The sequence below is a fragment of the Mobula hypostoma genome, chromosome X1 (assembly GCF_963921235.1).
Source record: "Mobula hypostoma chromosome X1, sMobHyp1.1, whole genome shotgun sequence".
Lineage (NCBI taxonomy): Eukaryota > Metazoa > Chordata > Chondrichthyes > Myliobatiformes > Myliobatidae > Mobula > Mobula hypostoma.
In genome coordinates, this window is record NC_086128.1 from 32,464,923 (window position 1) to 32,491,301 (window position 26,379).

A 26,379-nucleotide genomic window follows, 5' to 3' on the forward strand; every position below is an offset into this window, starting at 1 on the left:
ACCCAGCCATGTTCTCTTCTCGCTGCTGCCATCAGGAAAGTGGTAAAGGAGCCTCACAACCCACATCACCAGGTTCAGGAACAGTTATTACCCCTCAACCATCAGGCTCTTGAACCATAAAGGATAACTTCACTCAATTTCACTCGCCCCATCACCGAACTGTTCCCACAACCTATAGACTCACTTTCATGGACTCTTCTTCTCATGTTCTCGACAGTTATTGCTTTTTTTTGTATTTGAGAGTTTGCTGTCTTTTGCACACTGGTTGTTTGACCATCCTGTTGGGCGCAGTCTTTCATTGATTCAACTGTTTCTGGAATTTACTGTATATGCCTGCAAGAAAACAACTCTCAGGGTTGTATATGGTGACATATATGTACTTTGATAATAAATTACTTTGAAATTATATATTGTTTCATCATCAGAAAAGAACCCTACTTCTGAACTTATTAGCAAATCACATAACTTGATGAAAGGTGTCTTCGAGAGTGCTATTGAGTAGCACTTGCTTGCCAACGCCTGGTTTGGATTTTGACAGAGTGAAGGTCAGTGATAAAAGCATATGAAGATTGCTGCACCTGGGACATACTGTGGAAATACTGCAGTCAAGAGCTGGAAGTGGGACAACTGACAGCCAATGACCACAAGCATCTTTCTTTGTGCAAGGAATGACCCCAACCATTTGTGTGTTTTCCTCTTAAAGCTCACTTATTTCAATTGAAGTAGAGCTCCTTGACACAGTATTTATTTAAAATGCTTGCCCAAGGACTATTGCTCACACCACACGTTTGGAATTTATCTCCTACCTCATCTAAGCTGTGATCAGGTCTAGAGTGGGGGCACTCTGTCAAAATCCAAACCAGGCATTGGCAAGCAAGTGCTACTCAATAGCACTCTCGAAGACACCTTTCATCAAGTTATGTAATTTGCTAATCAGCTGTGCTATGAGGCATGGGCAGCCATAATCTCCTTGGGAGCCTTCCCCATATTATATCCAAATTAACTGCCATTTTCTCCATCACATCTCTTCCTTTCTCTAGCATCTGTTTCAAGAGTGTTGCTAGAAAATGAGTCAATGACATACATTTTTCACTCTCAGCTACATGGGGTAAGTTCATTCAGCTTGATGATCTTCTTTTCTATACTTATGTCATTCTCATGCCAACCCCATTCCCAAATACAAATCAAGTTCCATTATAATAAGAGATTTCCAGGAATACAGAGAACCTGCTTCAGTAAGGTTTTTAAAACTTCCCTTCATCCTCTTCAATTCATGGGAATCCCTGGCTTTTGACTACTCAAGGAAATATAGGATCTGAGAAAACATTGTGTTTCTTTGACAGATGGAGTACGTAGAGGCCAGCTGAGACTAGAAGGCACAGAACCTCTCAAACAACCAACCCATGCAGCCATCCAGACAAGCATCTCTTCCCTCACCTACAACAGAAATTACATGTGCCTCTTCAGCTTTGAGAACTCACAGAATTGTGAGCAGAAGAAAGTCACCCTCCACACCAAAAGACTACTAAAGATGACAAACCAGAGTTAAATAACTATAAATCAGACAGGTCCACAGATAGATTCCTCAGTGTGTAACATTATTTAGTACCAACAAAAACACAAACTTTTTAAAACAATTTCATGCTACCTTCAGAAATTTCTGGAAACACTCAACTAAGCAGGGAGCATTCTGCGGAAACAGAGGCATGTTACCATTTTCGGTCAAAAGCAAAAGCAAAGGGTTTTCAACTTAAAACATTAACACCATTTCTTCTGCCTGACCTGCTGAGCACTTCCAGCAATTATTATTTTTAGTTCAGGTTTATTTTTAGGATTTTCAGATTGGCTTCTATGTTTTGTTGCACCTACCGTAACAAATACTACAATAACTCGTGCTTGCTTACCTGAGTAGGTGAACACTCAAACTAGATGTGAAGCAGCATAGATGAAGCAGTTATCAATAGTTTCTCAAGCCTTGTTTCAAGTGAAACACACACTGCAAAATGCTGCACAGAAAGAAAACAAAAAAAATGAATCATTGCAAACACCACTTGTTCACACATCCTGTCCCATCCACCACAGAATATTTTTGTCAAAAATATTAGAAATTTACAGTTGCATTTATACAACTTCTTCAACATGCCCCAAGGGTCCAAAATGAATGCTGAATAAGTTATCAAACAAATGTGGTGAGATCATATAATTAGGCCATTTGGCCCATTGAGTCTGCTGTGCCACTTGAACGTGGCTAATTTATTTTCCTTTTCAATCTCATTCTCCTGTCTTCTTCCCATGACCTTTGACGCTTTTACTAATCAAGAAACTATCAACCTCTGCTTTAAATATACCCAATATGTTGGTCTCCACAGCCATCTTGTGGCAATTACCACCCTCTGGGTAAAGAAATTTCTCCTACGCTCTGTTCTAAAGGGACGTCCTTGCATTCTGAGACTGTGCCCTCTGGACCTACACTTTCCCAATGTTAGAAACATCCTCTCCAAGTCCACTCTATCTAGACCTATCAATATTCAGTAGGTTTCAACTGCCATCCACTCCCATTGTTCTAAACACCAGACAGCACAGGGCCAGAGCTCAAACACTCTGCCTATGCTAACCTTTTCGTTCCTGGGATCATTTAGTGGTCGCACATAGTAATAGCCTTAAAGGCAGAGAGATTAATTAGGAACAGGGTGACTGCCTGACTGTGGAGTGGGCTGCTCCATAAAACAAAGGAATTGCAGATTTGGGGTCTCAACATTTAAAGTCACTGCTGCTAGTGGTTGGTGGAACGAGTGGAGTGAGGTGCAAGAACAAGAGCTTGTTGTTGTTTTGTATGGCAGGTGTTTTTCTCTTCACACCTCTATGTGTTTTTTTTTGTCAAGCCACACCTCCAATCGTGGCTGCATCGATGGACTGTGGCAAAGCTGACTTGGATCTTGGTGAGAGAGCATGTTTTTACCAGGTGGAGGACGTCCTGGGTTGGGGCACCAGAGGGGCAAGCTGGGAAAACAAGAGTAACTGAAGCATAAGTAGGCCATTCAACCTGCTCTGCCAATTAATAAGCTCCTGGTTGATGTTACACCTCAGCATCATTTTCCTACACTAAACTCAAATCCCTGACTTGTTTAATCTACAAAAGAAAAATCATCACCGCCAGTTTTGATCAAGGACCTTTCCCACACTGATCATTCTTCTCTTCTCCACCCCATCCCATCAGGCAGAAGATATAAAAGCTTGAGGACATATACCTCTAGGCTCAAGGATAGCTTTTAACATGCTGTTATAAGTCCCCTGAATGGATCTCTCATACACTAACAATGAACTCTTGGTTTCCCAATCTACCTTGTCATGGTCCTGGCACTTAGTCTACCTGGACTGCACTCACTCTAGCTCCCCCACCCCCTTTGTGCTATCTCAATGCACTTTTGTATGGTATGATCTTTCTGAATGGCACGCAAACAAAAGCTTTTCAATGTCCCTCGGTACATGTGACAATAAAAAAAATTACATCATTGCCATATCTACCACATCAACTCCCCAAACAGATAATAATGCCTGTACTTACAGGCATTTTTACAACAGCAATGTTTCTTCAAGCAAAGACTTCTAAGAAAAACATTTAGGCAAACAGAAAAGATTATAAACCCTAGGTTTTCAAACTAGGGTAGGGTTCAACAGGGCGAAGAAATGCAGCCCTAACAGTGGATCATAAAAACCAAATAATTTTAGCTCAATGTTGTTATTAAAATGGAGAATAGTAGGTGTTGTGGGACCTCCGTTCTCCACATATTAAAGTAAATGTTTCCATATCTCAATAAAAAATACACCTGTCCTAATTAATATTTTTAATATATTTGTTACATTTTCTCCAGTGTAATTTACATAGGGGGCACGAGACAGACAAGAAAATGGACTAGCTCCCCAATCTTTTGGGTTTCATAGAATGAAGGCTCTAAACATGAAATGCTGCATGACCACAGTATAGGCATCCCGCTTTCACACATAATAAGTACAAGCCATAAATGAAAAGTAAAATATAGACAAATATTGAGCTGGTATCTCAATGAGCTGGGCCCCTCTCTGTCTGTTTGTTTTATTGTTTATGTTCCCTACAGATTCAACAGAGGAACAGTGTGTTTCTCCTAGACATTGTGAAATCACTTCCAAGCCAAAATATACAAAATTCCTGCCAATTTAAAGCACGCCAGTCCCGATTCACCAAGGAGTTCAACAACCCTTGAAAGTAACTTTAACTGAGTTCAAAGCTCTCACAAAATCCAGTCCTGTATATTGAATCAACTGCACATGTCAGCCTGCACGTACAGTAGTCTATTAACCTGCCAATAAACTGCAAGTTTAAAAATAGGCTGCAAAAATACTATGGGCAGCAGCTGAAAGAAACAAAACCTTGGGCTCTGAAGCAATAGTTTGTCAACAAAACAAAACCAGATCCACCATTATTAAAGTAATGAATATAATCACTCTACCTTGCATGCAAAAACACTTGGAGAACTGTTAGGAAACAGCCCACACAAGAGAGCTGGCATGTTAATCCATTGCAGGGGACCTCACAGCAGACCCAATCCTTGCGTTGCTTATTTTACTCACAGGACTTATTGGGCAACTATCAGAAGTGGGAATCCTGGCTGAAATATTTTCCACTCTACCTAGTTTAAATGGATTGCAGAACTCTTGTTTCCAGCCTGGTCCAAATAAGGTAATTCAACAAGGGAGGTATATGCAGACTTGCTAGGTACAGTTCTACAGCAGCCACTATTTTTCAGGTTAGGCATCAGGGGAGCTCCTAGCCTGATTTATTACTAACATGGAGGACATTTTAATACCTCCAAGCTCTTGAAGCAATAAAGTTTTCAGACAAGCTGATAATTTTAATAGTTTAACAATGACTAGCTTAAGATTACTAAATATGACTCATTAATATTATACACCCTATAATTATAATATAGTATTTCAGCTATGGCTGCATGTTGACTTACCATCTCGGAAAAAAAAATTCCATTTCAGCTCCATGCTAAAATCTCAAAATTGAAAATGTATGTTCATATAAATTTCAGTGTCAAAAAGAGTCATGAGCGAAGAATTTAAGCTAGTCCCCTGACTATTTATTGAAATACATTTATGTTTTTGCAGCTTTCTGTGAGGTAGTTCATGGGATGGATAGAGTAACCACAAGTCTCAGTTCCTGCAGCAAAATGAAACCTACTAGTCGGCATCATTTTCGGAAACAATCTGTGGCAGAAATTGAAAAACTTACAAAACAGCTTCAAGTAAACTTTCAAAAACAATAAAAACTCAGCTTTTACAAATATTTAGCCTACCAACACCACTACAACATGGAACAGTATCTACTGCAGACAAAAGGCCACACACAAAAGGTCCATAATTTTCCCCAAGTACTGCAACTACCAAAGTGTAACTCTCATCTAATTGCTGTACAGCCTGAACTATCCTTTCCAATAACAAAGGTAAAGGACCAATAACTGTACAGTGTGCTTTTCTTTACAACTCGAACACTACAAAAACTTAATTTCACTGAAACCCTATTACCCATTCCAAATGAAAGGTAATAAAAATAGAAAATGCTGAAACTTCAATTGCTTTTCAATGATTGAAAACTTTCAGGCCAAGTAGCATCTGTGGATGGAGCAGCAGTGAATATTTTAGGTCAATGACCTCCTGTCGTGTATTTGTATAATATGTAAATATGTTATGTGGGCATAAGATGAGAGAGCCACTTGTTGTCAGTCCAGAACATAAACCAGTTTCAAAGCTCGGCTTCTACAGTTAATACAGATCAAGCTTACCAATGTGCTCAGTGTAGTTCACTGTCCAACCTCAAATATATAACATCTTTCATCAGAACTGGCTAACAACCCAAGGCATTAATGGTTTCTCCTTGCACAGATGCTGTCTGACCTGCAAGTATTTTGCCATCATTCCTGAACAATATATTTGGTTCTAACAAATATTAGAATCAGTGTCCCAAATTTACCTCCTTTACAAAGTCCATACATTAGAATACTTACTTTCCTGATGCATGCATCTCAAGGTGATTTTTTTCTGGCATGCATCTGGCTGCAGAGAATCCAGGAAAATCCAGAACACAGAGCAGTGCAGTATAGTAACAGGAACTTCAGCCGATGATGTCTGTGCTGAACATGATGCCAAATTACACTTCTGCCTCTATGTGATTCATATTCCTCCATTTCCTGTACATTCATGTGTCCAATACTTTTTAAATACTACTATCACATCTGCTTCCACCACTATTCATGGCAGTCCATTCCAGGCACCTACCATTTTCCGTGCAAAAAAAAACTTGCCCCACACATCTTCTTTAAACTTTTCTTCTCTCACCTTAAATGCATGTTCTCTAACATATGACATCTCTGCCCTGACAATAATATTCTGACTGTCTCCCCTTGCTCATAAATGTATAAACTTCTATCATATCTCCCCTCAGTATCTGACTCTCTAGAGAAAACAACCCAAGTTTGTCCAACCTCTCCTTATAGCTCATACTCTCCATTCTGGTAAATTACTTCTGCACCCATTCCAAAGTCTTCACATCTTTTCAGGTTGACCAGAATTAAGTGTAGCCTCAGCAAAATTTTCTATAGCTGCAATGTGACTTTCTTACTCTTGTACTTAATGTCCCAACCCATGAAGGTTAGAATGTCACATGCATTCTTTATCATCAGGGAGAGACATTTACACAGAGAAAACTGAAGATTTATAAAGCCATATCATATCCAACTCAATGTCTCCCTCCATTCTTTAATTTAAATAGATTGACAAATCAGGAAGTCATTCTCCCCAAGATGACACAAAGATTGGAGGTGTTGTGGATAGTGTGCAGGGCTGTCAGAGGTTACAGCGGGACATTGATAGGATGCAAAATTGGGCTGAGAAGTGGCAGATGGAGTTCAACCCAGATAAGTGTGAGGTGGTTCATTTTGCTAGGTCAAATATGATGGCAGAATATAGTATTAATGGTAAGACTCTTGGCAGTGTGGAGGATCAGAGGGATCTTGGGGTCCGAGTCCGTAAGACAGTCAAAACTACTGCACATGTTGACTCTGTGGTTAAGAAGGCATACAGTGCATTGGCCTTCATCAACTGTGGGATTGAGTTTTAAGAGCCGAGAGGTAATGTTACAGCAATATAGGACCCTGGTCAGACCCCACTTGGAGTACTGCACTCAGTTCTGGTTGCCTCACTACAGGAAGGACATGGAAACCATAGAAAGGGTGCAGAGGTGATTTACACAAGAATGTTGCCTGGATTGGGGAGCATGCCTTATGAGAATAGGTTCAGTGAACTCGGCCTTTTCTCCTTGGAGCGACGGAGGATGAGAGGTGACCTGATAGAGGTGTACAAGATAATGAGAGGCATTGATCATGTAGATAGTCAGAGGCTTTTTCCCAGGGCTGAAATGGCTAACACGAGAGGGCACAGTTTTCAGGTGCTTGGAAGTAGGTACAGAAGGGATGTCAGGAGTAAGTAGCTTTTTTAAAAAAAAACAGAGAGTGGTGAGTACGTGGAATGGGCTGCCAGCAACAGTGGTACAGGCAGATACGATAGGGTCTTTTAAGAGACTCCTGGATAGATTCATGGAGCTTAGAAAAATAGAGGGCTATGGATAACCCTAGGTAATTTCTAAACTAAGTACATATTCAGCACAGCATTATGGGCCAAAGGGCCTGTATTGTGCTGTAGGTTTTCTATGTTTCTATCTCCTTGCTATCCATGCCATACCCACATTTCCTGCAGTCATTATTCCCAAACAATGAAAAGAACCATCCATCCCTTTCTTCCTAATCTCCTTACATCAGCATGAAAAAGTGATGCTCCATTTGTTTCCATTATTTTTTCTTTCTCTTTTCTTATTACAGACCATCTCTGAGAAATGAATGGATTATTTTTATACAGACATCCTTAAGTTGATTTCATCCTCAAGTCGGAAAATACACACAAAAAAAAATCACTCAACATGGCAATCATATGAAGTTCCCAATAGTGGCAGAGTCTAGGACCAGAGGACATGGCCTCAGAAGAGGACATCCTTTTAGAACAGGGAAGAGGAGGAATTTTTTTTAGCCAGAAGGTGGTGAATGTGTGAAATACATTGCTACAGTCGCGGAGGTTAAGTCATTGGGTATATTTAAAGCAGAGGTTCTTGAATAGTAAGGGTATCAAATGTTATGGGGAGAAGACAGGTAAATGGGGTTGAGAGGAAAAATAAATCAGTCATGATAGAATGGCAGAGCAGACTCAATGGGCCAAATGGCCTAATTCTGTTCCTATGTCTTGTGATCCTATAGTTATATCTCCGTAGTATTGTAATGAATGGCATCAAAAACACAAGACTGAAAAGTAAGAACAACTACAAAGAGAGAGAAAACGAGATCTGCCAGTCATTGGAACAAACGTATATACGTTTGTATTATAAGTAGTATTATAAGGAGCTTGCTCGTCTGTGCAGGTGTCTCTAAATCTGTCATTTTTAATTCAAGAACGGCTGATATAATCAGAGGTTGCATTGCTGGTGGCTTTTCAATGTTTAGTAGAGAAAAATTTCAAACAACAATCTTACATCCTTTAATTCTCCGTGATGTATCCCCATGTCAGCAGAAAGTATTAAGCCTGCACATGCTAACATAAAATACCACATTCACTCCTTCATTGAATGTTTCCTTTTGGTCCTGAATGAAACATGTCCACAGCTTCACAGACCAATCCCACAGCAAAATACACCACTTTGGTCTTTTTCTAGCAAAACTTCACTCCATTGGACATGTAATCACTTGCAATAAATTGGGTTTGCAATATTGTATTTCAGTTCAAATTTTAACCTGTTTCAATTTTGCCAACAACAGATCCCAAAAATAGGTTTAACTACATTATCAACTGAACTTAACTGCAGCTGTCTTTGTCAATGGCAGTGCCAACACTCCTGCCTTGATACTGTTATGGTGTATTGTCAGAATTTTGTGTTTTGATATTGTTATTATAAAGTATTTTGATCAACTTTATTCACAGTGAAACTACTTTTCAAGACCTTCCTCCTCTGTACAGACCAACATTATCTGCATTCACATTTAACACAAAGGAATATTCACTTCTTCAAACCTTGCATTATTTTACAGGACTTAATTTCTTCTACAAAATCTGACAAGAATTTTCTTATTTATTGAGATGCAGCACAGAATAGGCCCTTCCGGCCCTTTGAGTTGTGCCGCCTCCGATTTAACTCTGGCCTAATCATGGAACAATTTACAATGATCAATTAACCTACCAACTGGTAGGTCTTTGGACTGTGGGAGGAAACCCAGGTGGTCACAGGGAGAATGGACAAACTCCTTACAGACAGCAGTGGGAAATGAACCCGGGTCACCTGTACTGTAAAGCATTGTGCTGACCACTAGGCTACCATACCGTGTTTTGAGTAAAACAGAATTATAATTATTACTCCAGAAGTATGGTGAGGTGAAGAGCTTGTCTAAACACTTAATCCTGGTGGTATACTTTATATTTCTTCAATTAGTTTTCCTACAAAATGGGGTGCAGATCTTTCCCAGGTTACAACATGGCTCAGTTCCTAAAAGCTCCTCATAACCTGAAGAGTTTATGAGCAAAAAAAATGAATAGTGTCAAATGCATTAACTTTCTGAGTGAGCGAATCTGTACAGAGCTCCTGGCTCTGCCTAGCTCAGCTGTTGTGGCTTGATGGTGGGGGGGGGGGTGGGAGGAAGAGGAGAGAGAGAGGGCACACCGTAGTGCCAAGTTTCTGCCTGGCAAAAGATGCCTGTAGCAGCCAGTAAATCTATTCCCTTCCACCATGTTCGTCTCCCAAATGCTTGTTCATATATGAAGATCCACATATGTATTACATAGCATGGTACAATAACACTGTGCTACATACTACTCAAAGTAACTAAATGTAAATAACTAAAGATTTTTTTTAAAATATTATCACTTTACAAAATAGACTCTTGGATACATGAGTGGAAGTGAACAAATTAGTCACTGAAGATCCAATTAAATGGTGAAATGGAGAGTGGGACAAAATCTAGAAACAGTTTGTGCTGACAGTTTTTTTTCCCCTGAGGCAGGTCTACATGATCAAGTATTTCCTGCTTTCATTCCAGTTTTGAGTTCTAAGAGGACTAACGAGTTGGAAACCACAGTCACTTCCACAGATGGGTCACAAGATGCCCAATGGAACAGGTGGGTGGATGGGTGGTTTGAGGGGTAGTTCATTCCTTCTGTCATGAACATTTGTCTTTTGTGTGTTTTCGATACACAAACTTCAGGTTTTTGATACTGCCTCAACTGCTCCTTTTCCCTTGTGAGCAGTCGAGAACTTGAAATCCTAAACTGTCAGCAGCAATGCTACAATTGTTCAGGGACATGTTGAGAACATTCTTGAATCTCTTCTTCAGTTAAAGTGATAATCTATTCAATGATAGAGCTTAGAATAGACCCTTGGTTTAGGGGTCTGGTGGCATGAAAGACATGTCCACAGAGTTAACAGCGTAATTAGGGCTTTAATGAAGGGAATATTGGCCAGGTAGAGGAAACTGACATTCACTTATCCTTACCAAGGATTTGAAGAATTTTGAGGCAGCGCATTGGTGGTATCTTTCTGGAAGTGCCTCTTGTTGGGATTCCAGGTCTCAGAAACATGAGAGCAGTGATCACCACGAAGTGGACAATGAGTTTTGTAATGTCTGAAGTCTTATTTAAACAATGAATAATTGGAAGAGAGGCTTAAATGAAGATGAGCAGAGCCCTTTCTAAATGGAAATAGTAATTTAGTGTTGCGTTTGTTATGTTATGATTGCACTGCTCCTGAGAAACGCTCATTCTGCCCTGCAGAGCTGATGTACGGTGAGAATGACAATAAAGTTTTTTGAATCTTGAATCTTCATCTTTAAAGTCATTTTCCCTCAATCAACCAAAGGATGTGCTGGTGCACTGAGGTAATGGCAAATTTGACCACCAATGAGAGGTAGCTCCAGGACATGAAAGGCAGTTTACGTTTATCTGGCAATCTTTATTGTCAGAGAATGGCGACAGGTTGATAGAGAACCTTTGCCTTGCAGAGGTTGACTGTTGATTTAATTGTCATGCAAACCTATGACACAGCTAGTGATAGAAACACCAGTGGGAATTCTATTTCAGCACTAATTTCAGTGAGGCATTCTACATGAATTTAATTAAGTCACCTGGAATTTAATTAAATTGTGTGAACACGCATAATTGTTGGCATTCCCCTTCAGAAAAAGAGCAAAAAAACTAGACAGACTTATTACTCCTGCACAAATCCCAAAATGATTCCTGGGAACAAGCTAATTATCCAGTGTGGAATAAGAGGCTTGTGTAGGGGGGGAAATGAGGGGAAAGTATGATTGTTGTTACTGACTAAATAGCAAAAAAATAGCAAAAACAATGCTCAGAATGTCAGCTGCAAAACACTGTAACATTCAGGCCATAGGTAAACACAATTATTTTTTTGATTAACAAAACTGGATCACAATTACAATTGAGGAAGAGAACTCTCTCAAATTCTTCATGCCACGCATGACATGGCTGCCAGAGGGGCCAGCTTTTCCAGACATCACTTCACAAAATAGAAACCAAGATACATGCAGCAAATATTTAGTTCACAATGAAAGCATTTAGACAGCATAACTGGACTTTAGTCCAACTGCTTGTCTACATAAAAAATAGTAATACATTGTGGAAGGTTGGGACACCAAACATTCCTCCAGGGAACACATTTAAACAATGAATAATTGGAAGAGAGGCTTAAATGAAGATGAGCAGAGCCCTTTCTAAATGGAAATAGTAAATTTCAAATTTTATCCATTAAGTATTTATATCAGAAGCACAACAACTGATATTTCCTGTTAAATGCAATTAAACTGTTCATTTAATTTTCATGGGGAAAGGTACTTCAACGCCCTTCTATTTTTTTTTGCTGGGTATTTTTTTCCTCATTCCCAACTGCAACTAGCACAACCAACCCTGTATATATGCAGCCAGTCCCAACAGCAGGCTGTGCAAAAGACTGAAGATTTTTAAACTGAGCAATAATTCTGGATTTTGGAAAAATAACTTTGACTTTGGGGTCCAGGATTTCTGATTTTAATTCCAAATTGCATAAACTGAAAGTGAGGAAATACTTTCATTTCTAACCCATGGAATGGTAAACATCAAGTTATGAGCAGCTCAGAGGTGGTCCATAAAACCATATTTGTTTTAGACCTTTTCGTCTTTTTATCCTACAAATGAACTGGTATTGCATTAGCCAATGAGCAATATGATGTGGAAGTGGATCTGATCCATGAAAACAGGCAACCCAATATGAGCCAACAAGGTTCACAAAATTCCTATACTTAAAGTGTTCAGTGAAAATTATGCAAATCCTACAGTATCGAGATCCCTCAATGTTCCAATGCATTTTGCCCAGAATAGCAAGTAGCAAGAGAGCCAGTATATGCAACCAGACCATTGGTAACACTCACCAGCATAGCCAATGTCATTACCGTGGTGGGAAGTAACTCAATGGAAGAAAACTTAGGTCTCCGTCTCATCTTTTTTAATCTTTTCTTGCACAACAATCACTGCATCTTCAAACTAAACTCATAGCATGGGCAAGCAGACATTGCAACATTATCAGCAGCAACTTGCAAGAGCTATTTTTTGTGGGAAGGCTGACTTCATGCACAACCAATGGATGATGAAAATATGGAAAGAGTGTGGCCCAGAGGTGAACTCAATAGCCACATTTACTTCTAATTCTAAAAGTGAAAATGAGATAATTTTTATATGCCTATTTGCTGCTCCTTATTTTGTTATATATTTTTCTTACAAATGGCACTCAGCCATTGCAGATTCCAAAATTGCACTTAATGTGGATGTAAGTAGTCTACATTAAACAGTGATTGCAAAACCAGAGAATATGTTAACAAAATTGACAAGCCTCAAGCAAGGCACAAGATCAGAAAAATTTTCTCCCCTGCAGTGTGGCAGAAACGTAGAAAAAAGATCCCATTAAAAACAGCTGATGCTATGTCAATGATCTCCTTTTACAATGGAACTGGATGGTTGAGAAAGAGGGTTTGTACACAACAAAGTATCAAACAATTCTCTGGTGTTCAAATAGTACAGGTCAATAGACTGCGACTGCTTAATGCATTCAGTATGCTCTCTGTTATTTCAGCACAGATGTTCAACCATTTAAAATAAATTATTGGGTTAATTCCTCTTGTAAAATAGCCAAAAATTGAGTTTTAAATGAATGTATTGAGCTTCTGATTACCACCATTACTGCACATGCTTTTAAAATGCCAGCTTTCAGTCCTTTTGTCACTAAACAGTGTAAACTCAGGAAGAGGAATCATACTGACTGAAATCTCAGTTTGACATCTTGAATACTACTGAACTTGCAATGGTAGTCAGCAAAATTTCATAAATAATTACTCCTTGTAGCTTTACCTGTGCTGTTAACCTTTCAAAAGCACCATTAATCAAAAGAAGAATGTATTTTAGAAGGTTATTGGCAGTAGAAAGGTTAATGGACAAAGGGCAATTTCTTGCTCTTTTTTTTAAGATCTTGGTATGATGCTGCAAAAGGAGATGGCTGCACATTTTCTTTTCAGATCTCTCAGCTGATCATGCACTATACTTCTATTAATAGGGAAGGAACTTACGTTGGTCAACATAATTTAACCAGAAGGAGCTCTGGGACATCATACACGATAGAAAAGAGCCCATTTGTCAGCACACCATCCAGTGGGCACCTTTCTGAATTAATCCTACTTCCCAGCACTTCGCCCACAGCCTTCAATGCTGAAGCAATTCAAGTGCTCATCTAAACCCTTCTTAAATTCTGTCGTATATTAAATATTAAAATGTCATCCACTCCCTTAATGGCCTATCAGGAAAAATACTGGAGGAAGTCTGGAGTAAAGGAGGTTACAATTTTTCTTACAGATCTTAGAGAAGCATGAATGCACAGAGGACTTTTCAACTGACCTGATGAATCTCCAACCTCCACTTTGACTAGTGACCTGCAGCTCAAGTACCAGCTAAAATTCAGAACACAGTCAGAGTCATATACTATGGAAATAAGTTCTTTGGCGCACTGAGTCCACACCAGCCATCAATAAGCCATTTACATAATTTATTCTCCTCATATTCCCACCAATTCCCTCTTGATTCTACCCCTCACCTACACAGTATTGTAAGTTACAATGCCTACAACATACAAATAAACCTGCTGGGATTACAGGGCATACTCAGTCATCTTAATATGGTTAAGACAAGAGCATTCCACATTTCAGATCATCTTGGCAAGCCTCCCAATGGCTTAGACATCAGACAGCTGTGGCTCACCAACTTCTTCTCAGACAAAAAAGGATGGATAACAGGTATCAAACATGATAATAACCCCCAAATCCAAAATTTTACTGCAAATTTGCTCTTCCAAATTAATTCTTCCAGATGAAAGCCAAAAGAACAATAGAAGTTGTGTCATGGTTTCTCAGCTCACACAGCACACGTTTGTCCTTGACATCGCAAAGATATTTTCTTCATGTGGAACTGCAGCACTTTCCCCTGAACCAATCAAGCAACAGGCACTCTTTTCTTTCCTGAACAATGTATCTAGGAACATTGAGCAGCCTCTCCTGCAATTCTCTATTGCTGCTTACGAAGCAAGGCCCTTGCATTCGAATTATCTTTTGCTCTCTCCTTGGATGCTGTCAGAGGATGGTACCGGAGCAAGGTATAATCAACAGGGTTGGTAGGTTGGACTCTAATTCACATTATGATGTGTTCTAGTTTCTGGTTGCTCATTTTTTGTTGCTGTTTTTGGGAGATTTTTTGAATCAAGTCAGCCTGCAGATGAGCACAGAGCTGAACTAAAATATGACTTCTGATTTTGTGTTTTTGCTCATTTTTTTTTGCTGCCAATCAGTTTTTTTTCTAGAATGTGGGGGGGGGGGGGGAAAGAGTTTAATGTTTTTCTTTGAATAAGTTCCACAGTTTTCTTTGTCTCGTGGGTACCTGTGCAGAAGACAAATCCCAGGGTTGTATACTGCACACATACTTTGATAATAAATGTACTTTGAACAATCAAATATAGTGATTAGCACCTGGAGCTCACCAAGCTTATTTACCAAGTTTGAAGCATCTATTGCTTACTCTGGTATTATTTGCCTCATTCAATTTCATTTGTCTGTATTTGGAACCTCCTTCCCAAAGCTACAGTTGATATCTGCCTTTTTGCCTCATGCCTTTCTGATGCCAGGTCTTGCTGTATCTGAAGAGTTGAAAATGGAACAGTATAATCATTAACAAATATCACCAACCCTGACCTTATACAGTTGATTGGGCAAGTCCTATCAAAATCCTTTTCTCTCAACTAATGTCAATGTCTTGAAAGAAATATAATTTTCCTTTTATTTTATTTCAACAGCAACCCATTCCAAGTCAGTGGCATTCTGCTCATCAAATTAAGAACTTCTAAAGTACTTCCTCACAGACTGGGTTTCCACACTGCATCTAGATTAGTTGTGAATCTGAGCATACTTGGAGGTACTTCTGAAGGGAGCAAAGGGAAATGAGATCCAATGGTATGTCAATTTATGCTATTCTTAACAACCATACTCTTGCCTATGCCATCTCCTTCTGAAACAGTCGTTCATGCTTTGGTTATCCCCAGACTCAACTCTTACTAGCAGGCTATCTACTTTCCATGCTCCATTCATTCTCAGTTGTCCTATCCACACATTGTCTTTGTGGCTTCATGTCTACCCAAATCCTCACATTCAACGTTCATAACTTTGTCATAGAGTAATAAGAACAGAGAGCAGAGAGAGAGGCCTACTGGCTCTGCACCCACCAACAAGCACACACTTATCCAAATTCCACCCAATCCATTTGCGCTAAAATCTCTTCATGACCTTCCCAATCTCTCTAATCACCAACAACATTCAATCCTCTCAAAGTCTGGACTCCTGTGTAACACCACCCCCCCGCCCAACTATTCATTTGTAGCCATCTCATTAAACACCTGCTGCTACCTGTTCATCTTGCTACTGTTTGAAGTCCTCATTAACATGCATTTATGATGTATGATTGTGCCTAACAACTTATCTTTTACGTACTGTCCAATTACACCTACATCAAGTAATTTGGAATGTCTCTTTATGTTAAATGCATGATTTAAACACTTTTTTTTAAACCTCCTGATTCAACTTTGTTCTAACAATTTCGCATTGCTATGTAGTCTTCAAATATCCTCTAGCATATTCAATGTGATAGATGATGTATTTATAATTACACATAAACAATGATTATCAATGTGTATTACTTTTAAGAGTAACATTAAAGATCCTACATCATAAACTACATTTATTTCATTCCCTAAATTATTAGAATTTAATTTCTTATAATATACTGGAACTTTCAATATTAACAGCATCAGGAAGCATCATTATGGTTTTCTCAGCGGTTCTCCAGTTGTATCCAATGTGCAGCTATTAGAAAAAGATCCTGTAATAGGTCAATATATCCTGATCTGAGTCAACATATATTGTTGAAGTCCTACTTCTATCATGTGCATCAACATTACATGAAAGAAACAATACAAGTTTAACAAAAAAACTCACATTTTTATGCATTTTATAAAACCTGAGTTATTTATTTGAAAATTTATTGGCATTAAAATTACAAGCAATAATATTGCAAAAACTCTCTTTTTATGTTATTATTTTTTGTTGTGCTCAATTTAACTTTCAACACATGCTAAATAATCAAAGACTCATGAATACATTTAACATTATCTGGTTGCATACAGGTGTTAATAATCTTGACATTCGGTTGTAGTTCTGTTGATAAATAAAAATTCAACTGAAATCATTAGATAATTTAAAATTATGACCATTTCCTGAAATGAAATGCTAATCATTTCATTGTAATTAGCAGTCTTTACTATGGATACTATTTGGCACAACATACATTGACAGGTAAGAATCATCAAGATGGTAATAAAAGTGACTCAAAAAATACAACATTAACACTGCTATAAAGCTCCATGGAATAATTATTATAACCTTATTTCAAGATTCAAATGACAGTTATAAAGAGTGATTTGAACTTCAATGAGATTATTTCATTGGAATCATTTCCAGTTATCCATAAAACCCTACACACAATTGTTCATTTCTATTATTCAATGCACATAGCAAATAATAGAAAACGAATAACTGACACAGAAAAGATTGAGCCTAACAATTTTTTGCAGCCTAAATTGTAAGGCAGTAGAAGAAATTGCAGCTGTGCATTCCCCCTTTGTGTTAATTTCTTTTCTTGTTCATCTCAGCCAGATTTATCTCTGGGTAAACACAGTAATGTGGCCCTTAAGCAATGTGGCTTGTGACAATGACTTGTTTCAAAATTGCAATCAAGAAAACAAAAGGCTGTTTCTCTTCACAGGAGACTGGAGCTGCACTATTATTTAATACAGCTTGGCAGTTCCTTGTCTAATGAGCCTTTTAACTCCTTAATACTACAATGTCCTTCTGTGAGGATGTGTGTGCCTGGTGTCTAAACTGACACACAGATGCTAAACCACCACATAGCGTACAATGATTTTGGAGCTAATCCCATGTACATCTTACTTTTAAGTAACATTTCATTACAAGTAGCTCAATAGCAATTTCATATTTGAACCCAAATATTTTGATGCTGAATGCAGTCTATATACACTCAATGGCCAGCTTATTTGGTAGATACTATACCTGATTAAAGTGGCCACCAAGTGTGTTCATGGTCTTCTGCTGCTGTAGGCCATCCACTTCAAGGTTCAACAGGTTGTGTGTTCAGAGATGGCCACTGAATGTATTTTCAGTTTTACGACTATCAGTTTTTAAGCTTGCTACCTTAACGCATGGAGTTTATGGGGCGTTCAGGAAGGGGTAGCGCCTCTGGTAAAAGGGCAGCTCATTCACTAAACGCTCAGCTGTCATCTGTGACTCCAAGTAGCTATCCTGCATGCAACAGCAGCCACACCCCGATAACACACTGCTTCAACAGGTGGGCTAAACCATGTTAGCTGGTGGGCCTTACAGGGATGTGCCTGTACTAGCATGCAAAGTCAGCTTCAGCAGAAAAAATCTACAGTGAGATTCAACAGCCAGGAAGGCGATTTTGCAACACTCCATGGAGAGCAAAAGGCATGAGAAGTAGTTATGGTCATCCACTGCAACCAAGGAAGACCCCAGTTGTGAAGACTATTCATATCACTGCACCCAGACTTTTGAGGTCGACAGAGTGGATCTGCCCCTGTACAATGGGTTTTCCACTTTAAAAACTCTGCCGCACAGGCTTCTTATCATCATTAGATATGATGGACAACCACCACCTTAACCCATGAAGTAAATACAGATAGGGCCATTCCTGTGGAGAAATCACTGAACTGTAGAATTTAGCTTCTGGAAGAGGATTTTGTGGGGCTGGAATCACTTCAGCTGCATATGATTCCTGCAAATATAAATACTTCCCAAATGAGATAAGAAAACTAAACAACTTGGGCCTTTAGGTCAAAGCTGAAGAATACACTGTTTTAACTTCCTAATTAGCCACACAGCACATCACTATAGTGTTTGACCAAGTTACAACACCCTACCAATTTACAAGTAATAATACCAAATTATTTCCTTAACTGCAACCCTTTGTATTTTTCCCTCTCTTTCCCCCACCCCTTCTACTTTTGAATTATTTGTGTTCAGCAGCAGCTTCTCCCCTAGCCAGGGCTGACTTCATTTCCACCTTGCTTTATTCCCTTTCAAGCAAGCAAGTTTATTTGTATAACACTTTTCAAACACAAGGTAGTTCCAAGTGCTTTATGTAGAACAAGACATAAAAAAATCAAACATCAATTTCAGACAATATACAAAAAATAAAATGACAAAAACTGACTGTTAATGTTGCAGTTTAATGTTGCCAAGGATTGCTACCCGTGCCACGTGCTAGTGAGGCTAGAAATAGGAAGACAATGCAGATAAATACGTGGCTAAGGAGTTGGTGCAGGAGGGAGGGCTTCATATTCCTGGACAATGGGGCCTTGTTCCAGGGAAGATGGGACCTGTTCCGACAGGATGGGTTGCACCTGAACTGGAGGGGGACTAACATCCTTGCGGGAAGGTTTGCTAGTGCTGCTCCGGGGAGTTTAAACTAGATTTGCAGGGGGAGGGGGAACCAGAGGGTTAGAGCAGATAGTGAGGTGGAGGAAGATAAAGGTCATGCGAGAACTGCAAGTATAGTACATGGAGTAAAGCCAGATCTAACATATAAAGAGGCTTTGAGGAAAGAGAAGCAGAATAAACGGTGTAAGCACAGTAAGGTAGAAGAGCTGAAATGTGTGTACCTCAATGCAAGAAGCATCAGGAAACAAAGGTGATGAACTGAGAGCTTAGACACATACATGGAATTATGATGTAGTGGCCATTACAGAGACTTGGCTGGCACCAGGGCAGGAATGGGTTCTCAATATTCCTGGATTTCAGTGCTTTAAAAGGGATAGAGAGGGGGGAAAGGGGGGAGGAGGGGTGGCATTATTGGTCAGGGATACTATTACAGCTACAGAAAGGGTGGGTAATGTAGCAGGATCCTCTTTTGTGTCAGTATGGGTGGAAGTCAGGAACAGGAAGGGAACAGTTACTCTACTAGGAGTATTCTATAGGCCTCCTGGTAGCAACAGAGATACCGAGGAGTAGAATGGGAGGTAGATTTTGGAAAGGTACAAAAATAACAGGGTTGTTATCATGGGTGACTTTAACTTCCCTAATATTGATTGGCACCTGATTAGTTCCAAGGGTTTAGATGGGGCAGAGTTTGTTAAGTGTCCCCAGGATGGATTCCTGTCACAGTATGTTGACAGGCCGACTAGGGGGAATGCCATACTAAATCTAGTATTAGGTAATGAACTGGGTCAGGTCACAGATCTCTCAGTGGGTGAGCATCTGGGGGACAGTGACCACCGCTCCCTGGCCTTTAGCATTATCACGGAAAAGAACAGAATCAGAGAGGACAGGAAAATTTTTAATTGGGGAAGGGCAAATTATGAGGCTATAAGGCTAGGACTTGTGGGTGTGAATTGGGATGGTATTTTTGCAGGAAAATGTACTATGGACATGTGGTCGATGATTAGGGATCTCTTGCAGGATGTTAGGGATAAATTTGTCCCGGTGAGGAAGATAAAGAATGATAGGGTGAAGGAACAAGTGAGGTGGAAAATCTAGTCAGGTGGAAGAAGGCAGCATAAATGAGGTTTAGGAAGCAAGGATCAGATGGGTCTATTGAGGAATATAGGGTAGCAAGAAAGGAGCTTAAGAAGGGGCTGAGGAGAGCAAGAAGGGGGCATGAGAAGGCCTTGGCGAGTAGGAAAAAGGAAAACCCCAAGGCATTCTTCAAATTATGTCAAAAACCAAAGGATGACAGGAGTGAAGGTAGGACCCATTAGAGATAAAGGTGGGAAGATGTGCCTGGAGGCTGTGGAAGTGAGATCCTCAATGAATACTTCTTTTCGGTATTCACCAATGAGAGGGAATTTGATGACCGTGTGGACAGTATGAGTGAGGTTGATGTTCTGGAGCATGTTGATATTAAGGGAAAGGAGGTGTTGGAGTTGTTAAAATACATTAGGACGGATGAGACCCCGGGGCCTGATGGAATATTCCCCAGGCTGCTTCACGAGACGAGGGAAGAGATTGCTGAGCCTCTGGCTAGGATCTTCATGTCCTCATTGTCCACGGGAATGGTACCGGAGGATTGGAGGGAGGTGAATTTTGTCCCCTTGTTTAAAAAAGGTAGTAGGGATAGTCCGGGTAATTATAGACCAGTGAGCCTTACGTCTGTGGTAGGAAACCTGTTGGAAAACATTCTTAGAGATAGGATCTCTGGGCATTTAGAGAATCATAGTCTGATCAAGGGCAGCCAGCATGGCTTTGTGAAAGGCAGATCGTGCCTAGCAAGCCTAATAGAGTTCTTTGAGGAGGTGACCAGACATATAGATGAGGGTAGTACAGTGGATGTGATCTGCATAGATTTTTGTAAGGCATTTGACAAGGTTCCATACAGTAGGCTTATTCAGAAAGTCAGAAGGCATGAGATCCAGGGAAGTTTGGCCAGGTGGATTCAGAATTGTCTTGCCTGCAGAAAGCAGAGGGTCATGGTGGAGGGAGTATATTCAGACTGGAGGGTTGTGACTAGTGGTGTCCCACAAGGATCGGTTCTGGGACCTCTACTTTTCGTGATTTTTATTAACGACCTGGATGTGGGGGTAGGAAGGTGGGTTGGCAAGTTTGCAGATGACACAAAGGTTGGTGGTGTTGTGGATAGTGTAGAGGATTGTCGAAGATTGCAGAGAGACATTGATAGGATGCAGAAGTGGGCTGAGAAGTGGCAGATGGAGTTCAACCCGGAGAAGTGTGAGGGTACACTTTGGAAGGACAAACTCCAAGGCAGAGTACAAAGTAAATGGCAGGATACTTGGTAGTGTGGAGGAGCAGAGGGATCTTGGGGTACATGTCCAAAGATCCCTGAAAGTTGCCTCACAGGTAGATAGGGTAGTTAAGAAAGCTTATGGGGTGTTAGCTTTCATAAGTCGAGGGATAGAGTTTAAGAGTCACAAGATAGTGATGCAGCTCTATAAAACTCTGGTTAGGCCACATTTGGAGTACTGTGTCCAGTTCTGGTTACCTTACTGTAGGAAGGATACGGAAGCATTGGAAAGGGTACAGAGGAGATTTACCAGGATGCTGCCTGGTTTAGCGAGTATGCATTATGATCAGAGATTAAGGGAGCTAGGGCTTTACTCCTTGAAGAGGAGGAGGGTGAGAGGAGACATGATAGAGGTATACAAGATATTAAGAGGAATAGATAGAGTGGACAGCCAGCGCCTCTTCCCCAGGGCACCATTGCTCAATACAAGAGGACTTGGCTTTAAGGTAAGGGATGGGAAGTTCAAGGGGGATATTAGAGGAAGATTTTTTACTCAGCGAGTGGTTGGTGCGTGGAATGCACCGTCTGAGTCAATGGTGGAGGCAGATACACTAGCGAAATTTAAGAGACTGCTAGACAGGTATATGGAGGAATTTAAGGTGGGGGGTTATATGGGAGGCAGGGTTTAAGGATTGGCACAACATTGTGGGCCGAAGGGCCTGTACTGTGCTGTACTAGTCTATGTTCTATGTTCTATGAAAGTCCTTGTGCAGGATTCCCTAAAGGTTAACTTGGCAGGTTGAGTTGGTGATAAGGAAGGCAAATGCAATGTTGACATTCATTTCTGGAGGACCAGAAAATAAAGGCAAGGATGTGATGCTGGGGCTTTACAAGGCATTGGTCAGACCACATTTGGAATATTGCGAACAGTGTGGCCCCTTATCTAAGAAAGGAGGTACTGGCATTGGAGAGGGTCCAGAGGAGGTTCATGAGAATGATTCCACAAATGAAAGTGTTAACGTATGAGGATTGTTTGATGGTTTTGGACCTGCACTCACTGGAGTTTAGAAGAATGGGGTGGAGAGATCTCACTGAAACCTTATGAATATTGAAAGGCCTTGAAAGAGTGGATGTGGAGAAGATTTTTTTCCTGTAGTGTGGGAGTCTAGGACCAGAGGGCACAGCCTCAGAATAGAGGGACATCCATTTAGAACTGAGATGAGGAATGGCAGAGCAGACTGGATGGGCCGAATGGCCTAATTCTGCTCCTATGGCTATGGTCTCGTTGTAAAATAACAGACTTCCTTTATTTTTCAGTGATGCCCAACATAAGCTTGAAAAACAATACTTCACCTCCATCAAGGTGTATTGCAGTACTCAACAACCAATTAGTAAGTACTTCAAATAATTTACTTAATCATCAGCTCTGTGATTAACTGGGGAAAACTATTACTTAAGTTATAAAGGAGAAAAAATGAATTACAGTTAGGCAGGCATGAATCCAACAATAAAAGAATAATATCTTTATTACCTTGGGATATCTGAGAAGTTATTTTATTTTTATGAATCATTTGACTAATTCACTTTATTAAAAGCTCTGTCATCATTAGATCCTTCAGTGAATATTATAACTCATTTTCTAATCTTAATAATTCCTGCCCTGACCTTTTTCACCCCAAAACCTGCTTTGAGAAATGTGCTAATTATGCAAATAGTTTTACTCCCCTGGCAGTTATTCAGTTTTAACAAGGGGCTTTGCAGGCAGTTATAATTGTGCTCCAGTTGCAATTAATGGTGGCGAGTGTCCAAGAACTAAATTGGATTAGTTCACACAAATACTATGAACTACAAAAACAGGTTAGAGGTTTTCTTTCATAAACCATTCCAGTGATCTTATTTAGGCAAGAATCATGGCTACATCTTTCCTTGACAGTCACTTCAAACCTCAAGACTTTCACTGAACAACAGAATGAGCTGGAAAGGAGAACTTATTTTCTAAAATTATTTAGAAATTAAACTATCATTTTTTTGTACATGGGATAAAGTGACTCCTCAAAAATTCAAAGTGCAGATACTTGTCCTTGGCCAGCTATCAAAAGGCAACAGAGTTTCTTGGTAAGGCTTTTCAATTACAATAAAATGATGCATTACAAATCATGAATATACAATCTCTCTGCATGTACACTGAACAGCTGTGGGGTGTTGACTGGGATCTGTAGATTCCCAATCCCTTCTGTTGGAACAATCTAATGGGCAGGTGTTTGCCACAGGGCACAGCGTTTGCTTTCTCAGTAAGCAATCAGCACCTTGGCAAACTGCAGTGCCTTCTGTGGCGAAATGCCATCTGAAAATAGCTATACTGCAGAGCAGCTTAAGAGAGAATTCATTCATGATATCCATATGAATGCATGGGAAGAAAAGTTGCATTTTTAAAACTGCAAACTAAACAAACTCATTTTCCATAGAATGCAGAGATTTTTTTGAAGCTAATTGAATTCAAGCTTATTAGCACTAAGCAAATAATCACAGCAACAACGTATCAATATCCTAAGGTGATTGAGGTACAAGCAGCTTAGTACTACTCAACTGTTAAGAAACACATTTATTTCTGATTAAGCTATTCCCTCATTTCTAATATTACATAGATCGTATCTGCACCTATTCTGTCTGGTATGGAATCAGAATCAGGTTTAATATCACCGAAATACATTGTGAAATTTGTTGTCTTTGTGGCAGCAGTACAATGCAATACATCATAATAGTGAAAAAGCATGAATTTACATGAGATATAGATATGAATATTTTTATAAGCACTATATATAGTAAATGTGTAGATTTTATATATATTTATTATACATATTATATACATACACATGTAACACCCTGGGAAAGGTTTCACTGCTAATATAATGATTTCTCTGTAGCAGCAGTGTTTGGGTTATGACTAGAGATAATGGAGGCTTTGGAATGTGTGGCATCCACTGAGGGGAGGTTTTTCTTTCTTGTGTGCCAGAGAGCGAGGTATTTGCGGGCTTTTGTTCAGCAGGAAATGGAGAGAGAAGATGCCAGAATGGAGAGGTCACAGACTACAGGACGGAGTGGACTTGGAATGGGGTCGGGAGTCAACAACGCCTGGGGAAATCGATGGAGAACGAACGGGAAAACCATGAGCTCCAACATGCGCATTAGACTGCTTCATCAAAATGGGCCCTTTTCTTTTTGTTTTCTTTACTAACCCCATAGTCGAATTAAGAATTATAAAGTTTAATCATTTAATTGCATATGGTGTACTGTCAGTTATTTCGTGGTACTGATTTGCAATGGGAAAACATCATGCAGCATCCACACAAACAAGATTTCTCAAGTATGGCGGAGGCAGAGACCATCTTCCCCTAGACTAACGCCATCGGCTGAACACACAATATACAGTGCCTATAAAAAATATTCATCGCCCTTGGAAGTTTCCATGGTTTATTGTTTCACAACATTATATCACAGTGGATTTAATGTGTCTTTTTTAACACATATCAACAGAAAAAAAACTTTTTTGTGTCAAAGTGAAAACAGATCCCTACAAAGTGATCTGAATTAATTACAAATAAGAAACACAATATAGTTGATTGCATAAGAATTTACCCTCCCTTTAATATGACACAGCAAATCATCACTGATGCAGCCAAATGGTTTTAGAAGTCACATAACTAGTTAAATGGAGATCTGATTTTGAAGACCTGTGTGCAGTCGAGGTGTTTCAATTAACTGTAGTAAAAGTACACCTGTATTCAGAAGGTCAAACTGCTGGTAAGTCAGTATCCTGGCAAAAACTACACCATGAAGACAAAAGAACACTCCAAGCAACTCCACGAAAAGGTTACTGAAAAGCACAAGTCAGGAGATGCGTAAAAGAAAAGTCACTGAATATCATTTGGAGCATAGTCAAGTCAATCATCAAGAAATGGAAAGAATATGGCACAGCTGTAAATCTGCCTAAAGTAGGCAGTCCTCAAAATATGAGTGAACATACAAGAAGGGGAAATAGTGAGGGAGGCTATCAAGAGACCTATGACAACTCTGGAGGAGTTACAAGCTTCAGCGGCTGAAATGGGAGAGACTGCGAATACAACAACTGTTGCCCGGGTGCTTACCGGTCACAGCTTTATGGGAGAGTGGCAAAGAGAAAGCCACTGATGCAAAAAACTCACATGAATTCTTGGTTAAAGTTTGTCAGAGGAATGTGGGAGACTCTAGAGTCAGCTGGAAGTAAGTTCTATGGTCTGATGAAACCAAAGTTGAGCTTTCTAGTCATCAGACTAAACGCTATGTTTGGTGTAAGCCTAACACCGCACATCATCAAAAACACACCATCCCTACGTGAAGTATGGCGGTGGCTGCATCATGCTGTGGGGATACTTCACTGCACCAGGCCCTGGAAGGCTTGTGAAGGTAGAGGGTAAAATAAATGCAGCAAAATACAGGGAAATCCTGGAGGAAAACCTGATGCAGTTTTCAAGAGTACTGTGACTTGGGAGAAGATTTGTTTACCAGCAAGACAATGACCCCAAACATAAAGCTAAAGCTACACAGGAATGGCTTAAAAACAACAAAGTTGATTTCCTGGAGTGGCTAAGTCAGAGTCCAGACCTCAATCCAATTGAGAATTTGTGGCTGGACTTTGTTTATAGCTCTCTGCAGCTACTTCGATCCTGTGCAGTGTTGCTCCCCGCCCCCCATACCAGACTGTGATGCAGCCAGTTAGAATCCTCTCCAAGGTCCATCTGTAGAAATTTGCGAGTGCTTTTGGTGATATACTCAAACTTCTAATGAAATATAGCCACTGTC

The 26,379-nt window shown here is 39.8% G+C and overlaps 1 protein-coding gene across 5 annotated transcripts in view; it reads right to left on the bottom strand.

The window, feature by feature from the left end:
* Positions 1 to 26,379, bottom strand: part of raraa (retinoic acid receptor, alpha a) — a 735,685-nt gene that overhangs the window by 645,644 nt on the left and 63,662 nt on the right. For 4 of the 5 annotated variants that reach the window (XM_063037129.1, XM_063037127.1, XM_063037130.1 and 1 more), the window contains exon 2: positions 1,905 to 2,006. The gene's annotated coding sequence lies outside the window, so the exon portion shown is untranslated. Of the gene's footprint in view, positions 1 to 184; positions 334 to 1,904; positions 2,007 to 26,379 lie in introns of all 5 variants that reach the window. The other variant, XM_063037126.1, reaches the window with a different exon arrangement.